Raw genomic sequence first — 9392 nt, 5'->3', positions numbered from 1 at the left:
TGACCTAGACGTATGCCAAGTGCCTGCTCAGCATTTTCAAATATTTTGTTGATGAGGTACCAGTATGTGGGCCCGTAAATCACATTGTGGGCCCCTAAACTTTGAAAAGTAAGGGGCCCACATGGCTCCTAGGATGTAAATGGTTAACCACAACCCTGATTAAAAGGAAGTCTTCCACGCCAGATTTTTTGAAATAAATAAAAATTCACTGGTCAAGTGGACCAGTGATTTAGTGAAATTCACCCGTCCATACAAATATTCACTGGTCCATCAGCATACAGATATTAAACAAGAGGCCCATGGGCCACATCGCTCACCTGAGTCACTTGGGTGATGCAGATCTTTACCAGATTCCCCCTCTTGCTATACCTATCATGCCCAACAACCCCCTTCCCTTTTTTATTTTAAAACTTTAGAATCTACACTACTCAAGGATGCTTCCACATAAGTTTCAGCTTTCCTGGCCCAGTGGTTCTTGAGAAGAAGATTTTTAAAGATTTTTTCTATATTTTTCTATGTAAAACTTGGAATTCCCTATTGTGGCCCCGCCCACCCCCAGGGGTTATGATTTCAACAATTTAATATCTACACTACCAAAGGATGCTTCCATATAAACTTTAGCTTTCCTGGCCCAGTGGTTCTTGAGAAGAAGATTTTTAAAGATTTGTCCTATTTATATCTCTATGTAAGACTTGGAATTCCCCATTGTGGCCCCACCCTTCCCACGGGGGTCAGTATTTTTTTTAATTCAATATCTACACTACCCAAGGATGCTCCAACATAAGTTTCAGCTTTCCTGGCCCAGTGGTTTCTAAGAAGAAGATTTTTAAAGATTTGTTCTATATATTTCTATGTAAAACTTGGATTCCTTATTGTGGCCCCACCCTACCCCCAGGGGTCATGATTTTTACAATTTAATATCTACATTACCTAAGGATGCATCCACATAAGTTTCAGCTTCCCTGGCCCAGTGGTTTCTAAGAAGAAGATTTTTAAAGATTTGTTCTATATATTTCTATGTAAAACTTGGATTCCCTATTGTGGCCCCGCCCTACCCCCAGGGGTCATGATTTTTACAATTTAATATCTACACTACCCAAGGATGCTCCCACATAAGTTTCAGCTTCCCTGGCCCAGTGGTTTCTAAGAAGAAGATTTTTAAAGATTTGTTCTATATGTTTCTATGTAAAACTTGGATTCCCTATTGTGGCCCCGCCCTACCCCCAGGGGTCATGATTTTTACAATTTAATATCTACACTACCCAAGGATGCTTCCACATAAGTTTCAGCTTCCCTGGCCCAGTGGTTTCTAAGAAGAAGATTTTTAAAGATTTGTTCTATATATTTCTATGTAAAACTTGGATTCCCTATTGTGGCCCCGCCCTACCCCAGGGGTCATGATTTTTACAATTTAATATCTACACTACCCAAGGATGCTTCCACATAAGTTTCAGCTTTCCTGGCCCAGTGGTTCTTGAGAAGAAGATTTTTAAAGATTTGTTCTATATATTTCTATGTAAAACTTGGATTCCCTATTGTGGCCCCGCCCTACCCCCAGGGGTCATAATTTTAACAATTTAATATCTTCACTACCCAAGGATGCTCCCACATAAGTTTCAGCTTTCCTGGCCTAGTGGTTCTTGAGAAGAAGATTTTTAAAGATTTGTTCTATATATTTCTATGTAAAACTTGGATTCCCTATTGTGGCTCCGCCCTACCCCCGGGGGACACGATTTTAACAATTTAATATCTTCACTACCCAAGGATGCTCCCACATAAGTTTCAGCTTTCCTGGCCCAGTGGTTCTTGAGAAGAAGATTTTTTAGTGACCCCACCCTATTTTTGCTTTTTCTTGATTATCTCCCCTTGTAAGGGGACTTGGCCCTTCATCTTAACAATTTAAACTCCCCTTCACCTAAGGATGCTTTGTACCAAGTTTGGTTAAAATTGGCCAATTGGTTCTTGAGAAGAAGTCGAAAATGTGAAAAGTTTACAGACGGACGGACGGACAGACAGACAGATGGACGGACAGACGGACGACGGACAAAATGTGATCAGAAAAGCTCACTTGAGCCTTCGGTTCAGGTGAGCTAAAAACCTGAAAATTGTTTTAATTCCAGTTGGGCCTTAAAAAAATTAATGGGGACACATCCCGGACTGAATTAACCAGGTGTGATATTTACAGTGGATACCCAACATGGCTGTCTACAGCAGAAAACGAAGTTCTAAATGTTGTGGGGAAAATGTTTAATGTAACAATAAATTATTATTACTCTTTATATTAAAGGTAAATGATAATTAGGTTGACATATATTGCATCCCAAATAGAGCAATAATTAACTTTCTTTTTAAAATTATAATTGAATCAGCTGACTGAAATAACACAGATATCCATAGAAGAAAAAAATCACCCAGGAGTAATTTGAATGGAACTGATTTTCTTCTACGGAATTTATTAGGCCATGGCACTGCCATTTTATGAAAAACTAATTGTTGTAAGTCCTTCAGTTTATTCTATCACAGACACAGATTCAATCCTTTTGACAATCTCGCAAATAAACTAAAATTCCAGAGAAGTAATATTTTTTTACATGAAGAAAATTACCGGACTTTTAAAATATTTACCAGTTTTGCCTTTGGGACCGGTGAATTTCAAAAACTCTGCCATACAACAAAGACAAGAGGCCCAGGGGCCACATCGCTCACCTGAGCTCAACGGCTAGGAAAAAGCACATATCAGATCAGAACTGAAAGTTTACCGAGGTTGGGGGGGGGCTTGAATTTTAATCCCCGGAGGTAGTCATGATTTGGACAAACTAGAATCAACACTACCTGAGGATAATTCCTTATAAATATCACTAATCATGGCTTTGAAGTACTTGAAAAGAAGATTTTAAAAGGTTTCCCCATATATTCCTATGTAAAAATTTGATTTGCCATTTTGGCCCCACCCTACCCCTCGGGGGTCACAATTTGTACAAACTTGAATCTACACTACCTGAGGATAATTTCACATGAATTTCATCTTTCCTGTTTCAATGGTTCTTGAGAAAAAAATTTATAAAGATTTTCTAAGTTTCAGCTCGTTCTTGAGAAGATTTTTCAAAGATTTGTTCTATATATTTCTATGTAAAACTTGGATTCCATATTGTGGCCCCACCCTACCCCCGGTGTCATGATTTTAACAATTTAATATCTACACTACCCAAGGATGCTTCCACATAAGTTTCAGCTTTCCTGGCCCAGTGGTTCTTGAGAAGATTTTTTAATGACCCCTACCTATTTTTGTTCTTTCTTGATTATCTCCCCTTGGAAGGAGACTTGGACCTTTATTTTAACAATTTAGACTCCCTCTCACCCAAGGATGTTTTGTACCAAGTTTGGTTAAATTTGATTGATTGGTTATTGAGAAGAAGTTGAAAATGAGAAAAGTTTACAGACAGACGAACGGACAGACAGACGGACGGACGACGGACAAAATGTGATCAGAAAAGCTCACTTGAGCCTTCGGCTAAGGTGAGCTAAAAAGTTTACAGACAGACAGACGGACAGAGGGACTACAGACAAAATATTATTAGATAAGCTTACTTGAGCTTTCAGCTCAGGTGATCTAAAAACCCCATTCCAGACTGCTAAGGCCCCATTCAGCAGTGAACAATGATGCAGGACTGAATACAAGAATTCCTACAAACACCACCCTGGAAACTTACCTTTAATGAAGCATGCCCTGTCTACTGCTGTTGGTTCCATCATAACCTGCTACCAGGGACAGTGCGGAAATTCCTGTCAACATTATTTCTTTTCCTGTCATGGACTGAAAAGCAATATGTGGAAATCTTCAGTGTTTCCTAATGACTGAATTAAACTAGATATCATTGAGATGGTGACCATCTCAAAGGGCCCCGCTTTCAACAATGAACATGAAAATGTAAGATTAAAGCAATATGAGCTGCATGTTTGACATTTGAAAATTTTATTTAAAATTTGTAATCAACTAAAAGATAAATTATTTATAAACTTCTGTTGCTCATATTTGCAATGGATTTTTTTTTTATTAGCTTTGATTGAAGCAAAATTGAATTATTGTCGTCCTGTACAATAATGATTTCTTATATAAAACTGTATATTCGGTTGTACAGAAATATTTCTTCTGAAACATTTTTAAACTTTATTTTGGGCTCATTGATCATAAAAGTTTAAATTACATACAAATTGATCATAATAGCACATTTTACCATAAAAATAAAATTCTCAAAGATACAGCTCATATTGCTTTAAGTTTAAAAGGTATATTTTGAAAAGGAACATTTGTGTACTACAGTGAAAGTAATTTAGTATGACTTCACAGATACTCCAGTTTTACAGATATAAGTTATCTTGTATACTCAGTTATATAAATTTACTAGTATTAAGGGAAAAAATTAAGCACCTAGCAAAGATTTTAAACATAGAGGCTAATTCTGACTATGACCTAGAAACTTCAACCAATTAAAGTCACTACACATCCACTGACCAGTGGCACTCTGTGAGTGAAAAATGAGCCAGATTGGGCCAAGGAGAGAGAGGAAATGCTCCAAACAAGGATTTTTCATATAAGTCTGCTATGACCTTTGACCTATAAACATTGTTCAAGGTCACTGCACACCGGTTACCCAAAAGCACTCTGTGGGTGAAGTATGAGCCAGATTGGGCCAAGGAGAGAAAAGATATGCTCCGGACAAGAATTTTTCACACAACTCTGTTATGACCTTGACCTTTAACCTAGAAACATGAATCAAGGTCACTGCACACCGGTTACCCAAGGGCACTCTTTGAGTGACGTATGAGCCAGATTGGGCCAAGGGGAGAGAAGATATGCTCCGGACAAGGATTTTTCAAACAATTCTGCTATGACCTTGACCTTTGACCTAGAAACGTGGTTCAAGGTCACTGCACACCGGTTACTCATGGGTACTTTGTGGGTGAAGTATGAGCCAGATTGGGCCAAGGGGAGAGAAGATATGCTCCGGACAAGGATTTTTCACACAATTCTGCTATGACCTTGACCTTTGACCTAGAAACATGGTTCAAGGTCACTGCACATTGGTTACCAATGGGCACTTTGTGGGTGAAGTATGACCCAGATTGGACCAAGGGGAGAGAAGATATGCTCTGGACAAGGATTTCTCACACAATTCTGCTATGACCTTGACCTTTGACCTAGAAACATGGTTCAAGGTCACTGCACATCGGTTACCAATGGGCACTTTGTGGGTGAAGTATGAGCCAGATTAGGCCAAGGGGAGAGAAGATATGCTCCGGACAAGGATTTTTCACACAAGGATTTTTCACACAATTCTGCTATGACCTTGACCTTTGACCTAGAAACATGGTTCAAGGTCACTGCACACCGGTTACCCAAGGGCACTTTGTGGGTGAAGTATGAGCCAGATTGGGCCAAGGGGAGAGAAGATATGCTCCGGACAAGGATTTTTCACACAATTCTGCTATGACCTTGACTTTGACCTAGAAACATGGTTCAAGGTCAGTGGTTCAAGGTCACTGCACACCGGTTACCCAAGGGCACTTTGTGGGTGAAGTATGAGCCGGATTGGGCAAAGGGGAGAGAAGATATGCTCCGGACAAGAGATCTCGGACGGACTGACGGACGGACAGACTGATCACTATAAAATGACAGGAAAAGACAAATATTTCTTAAATGACTGTAAAAATTTGACTTTAAGACAAAGTAATCTTAATATATCATACTTTTACACAAAAATCTGAATCTGTAAATAGGGAATATATTTAAAATCAAATCCAAAATGTATTACAAGTAGTAGAAATTTTTGAGGATTTTTCACACAATTCTGCTATGACCTTGACCTTTGACCTAGAAACATGGTTCAAGGTCACTGCACATCGGTTACCCATGGGCACTTTGTGGGTGAAGTATGAGCCAGATTAGGCCAAGGGGAGAGAAGATATGCTCCGGACAAGGATTTTTCACACAAGGATTTTTCACACAATTCTGCTATGACCTTGACCTTTGACCTAGAAACATGGTTCAAGGTCACTGCACACCGGTTACCAAGGGCACTTTGTGGGTGAAGTATGAGCCAGATTGGGCCAAGGGGAGAGAAGATATGCTCCGGACAAGGATTTTTCACACAATTCTGCTATGACCTTGACTTTGACCTAGAAACATGGTTCAAGGTCAGTGGTTCAAGGTCACTGCACACCGGTTACCCAAGGGCACTTTGTGGGTGAAGTATGAGCCAGATTGGGCAAAGGGGAGAGAAGATATGCTCCGGACAAGAGATCTCGGACGGACTGACGGACGGACAGCCGGACGGACGGACAGACTGATCACTATAGGGCGCCCGCCGAGCGGGGCCCTAATGACAGGAAAAGACAAATATTTCTTAAATGACTGTAAAAATTTGACTTTAAGACAAAGTAATCTTAATATATCATACTTTTACACAAAAATCTGAATCTGTAAATAGGGAATATATTTAAAATCAAATCCAAAATGTATTAAAAGTAGTAGAAATTTTTGAGGATTTTTCACACAATTCTGCTATGACCTTGACCTTTGACCTAGAAACATGGTTCAAGGTCAGTGGTTCAAGGTCACTGCACACCGGTTACCCAAGGGCACTTTGTGGGTGAAGTATGAGCCAGATTGGGCAAAGGGGAGAGAAGATATGCTCCGGACAAGAGATCTCGGACGGACTGACGGACGGACAGCCGGAAGGACGGACAGACTGATCACTATAGGGCGCCCGCCGAGCGGGGCCCTAATGACAGGAAAAGACAAATATTTCTTAAATGACTGTAAAAATTTGACTTTAAGACAAAGTAATCTTAATATATCATACTTTTACACAAAAATCTGAATCTGTAAATAGAGAATATTTAAAATCAAATCCAAAATGTATTACAAGTAGTAGAAATTTTAAAATTAGAATACATAAAGTTCTGCACTCACTGAATAGGGGTCATGGAAACTCAACACTGGAACTTTGTGAATCTGTAGGGGCACCTGTTGTAAAAGGAAGTAGAGTGGTCCATCATCTAAAACGACAACAAAATAGACAAAATTACTTTAAAATGAAACAGAAACTGTTAAAAAATAAATCTTAAGAAAATACTACAGAGATTTCACCTATGGATATAAAATCTTTAGACACTTACAGTAAATTATTAACAGATCCAAATTTTAAAAGGAATTTAAGTTGTAAAACTATGAAGAGGGGGGATGGGGGTGACTTGATGATTTGTATGTCAAATGTATGAAAATTGTATATAAAATACATTTTGTGAATTGTCTAACATGTAATAATTAATGCTATGTTTTATTATGCAGTGAATATTTTCAACTGTATAAATGGAAAAATGTGGACATGTAAATAATGTATTATAGTATGTGTAAAATGTGACATTTTCTGATATGAGAGAGTCTGTACCCGTAAAAATGTTATATATTTTTTATTAAAAATCTTATTTTTCTTACCTGTGTGATAAACACAACAAAGGTTACAGAGGTGATTGGTAGAAATGAGGGTATACGGGTGTAAACTCTCTGTTGATGACCAGACTGCTACATTGTTTATCAGCCATTATTGATCTTTAACAGGAGAGACTCCTCCTGAAATCAGATAAATTGTAGTCAAAATGAGTAGGGCTGGGCAATAATATCAATATTTCAATATATTACAATACAATGATAAAAAATATTGTATAGCAATACGATTTTGTAATATCGATATATTGGCAATATACTTAGATTAAGGAATTTTGTCATTAAATTCAAAAATGGACTTATGAAAGTTTATTATTAAGCCAAACAGAAAGACAGAAGTTGGTTTGTGGGAACATTTCAGAGCATAACTTAAATGACATCAACAAGATTTTTTTTCTGTGTTACTTATCAAGTACATTCTGCATGTAAATTAATGTAAATATAGTAAGAAAATGCCATTTAAATTACATTGAAAATATTGCAATACATATTGCAATACAGTTAAAATATCGCAATATCGAAATCTCCGGCCAATACCCAGACCTATAAGGCCCAGGGGCCTCTTGTAATTCTATCCCATGGCAGGGCCCTACCTGAGCATTATGCAACAACTTTCCAGTGACTGAATTTGATTCATGTTTTAAGTCAGATGCTATAGAATTCACAATTTTGAAAGAGGCACCATTGATCATTATACATTTAGCAGTTGCTTAGTTTGGTTACTTAAGGGGGGACCTATGTCGTTCGACGTCAAAGCAGCGTTATGTGACATCACAATAGCGACGTTTGTTTTTTTTCCCACTGAATTTTGCAACTGTGATAATAGGCATAACTATTATTAATCAAAAACGTACCCAGTTTACAAAAAGAAATTTTTTTCATCATTTAAAACAGCTTTATTTGATTTATGGAATTTGTTCATATCAGAATTCTCTTCCTTTAGTTGATAATTGATAGAAATTTCATTTGTGAAGAAATACCCCAATGATATGCTGATATAAAAATGCAAAAAAATATAAGATAAAATTCAGCAAAGACAGCAGCTTAAATTAAGGAAATATGTTAAATTTTATGATTACCATTAATTGTATTTTCTGGATAAAACTAAGAAAAAATTAGGAAATGTTCTTGTACCTATATTTACTTATTGATTTATAGTGTATGTAGATTTTATTGTATAAAGTCATTCCTAGGTTTTATTAGATGTTGATTTTTGACGGGGGGGGGGGGGGGGGGGGATTAGAATGAAGAAGGAAAGAGTTTATCTGTTTAAATTATTTCTTATCAAAACAAAATACTTGTGTTTTGCAAAATAGTTTTATATTCAAATGTTTGTCAATGCTAACTTACCTTTTTTAGTGCAGAAGGGTCAATATTTATGAAAGAAGAGTACGAAAAAAAAGAAAACGTCATATATCTCGTTTATTTTATCATAAAGATATACTTTTTTCCTTGTTAATATAAAGAGAGGGGTCATTTCTTTCAAAAAATATGAATTACAACATTTTCACACAAAGACTTTTTAAGATATTACTTGTTATGCCTGTCGGAATTGTAAAAAATACGACAAGAAAAATGGGGTGATACTTACATTGTGCTCCTTTATAATAGTTTACGCCGCACAATTTTTAATCGCTAGGTGGCGCGCGGGAACTAAGGGGTATAGGCGACTTCCGCTTTACGTTTGTAAACACTATCATTATGCCGAAGTACTGTTGTGTGCCCGGTTGCTGTGGGTTTGGGGGGCACAAATTCCCCGCAGATAAACATATGCTTAAAAAATGGAGAATCGCCGTAAAACGTATGGATCCCATCACCAAACAACTATGGAAACCTGGACCAAACGATGTCATTTGTAGGGCACATTTTATGTCCTCTGATTACA

General features: G+C 37.5%; 1 long non-coding RNA gene across 1 annotated transcript; it reads right to left on the bottom strand.

Moving 5' to 3' along the window:
- Positions 1–3729: 3729 nt before the first annotated feature.
- On the bottom strand, positions 3730–7633 carry LOC134254117 (uncharacterized). Its single transcript, XR_009989260.1, has 3 exons — positions 7499–7633; positions 6974–7059; positions 3730–3814 (listed from the first exon to the last, which is right to left on the bottom strand). It is a non-coding gene; the product is annotated as an uncharacterized LOC134254117 (long non-coding RNA).
- Between the last annotated feature and the right edge of the window lie 1759 nt (positions 7634–9392).

Source organism: Saccostrea cucullata, unplaced genomic scaffold (genome assembly GCF_032062105.1).
Source record: "Saccostrea cucullata isolate Sc308-1 unplaced genomic scaffold, CSIRO_AGI_Scuc_v1 ctg19248, whole genome shotgun sequence".
Taxonomy (NCBI): domain Eukaryota; kingdom Metazoa; phylum Mollusca; class Bivalvia; order Ostreida; family Ostreidae; genus Saccostrea; species Saccostrea cuccullata.
This window is presented reverse-complemented; position numbering and strand designations above follow the sequence as displayed.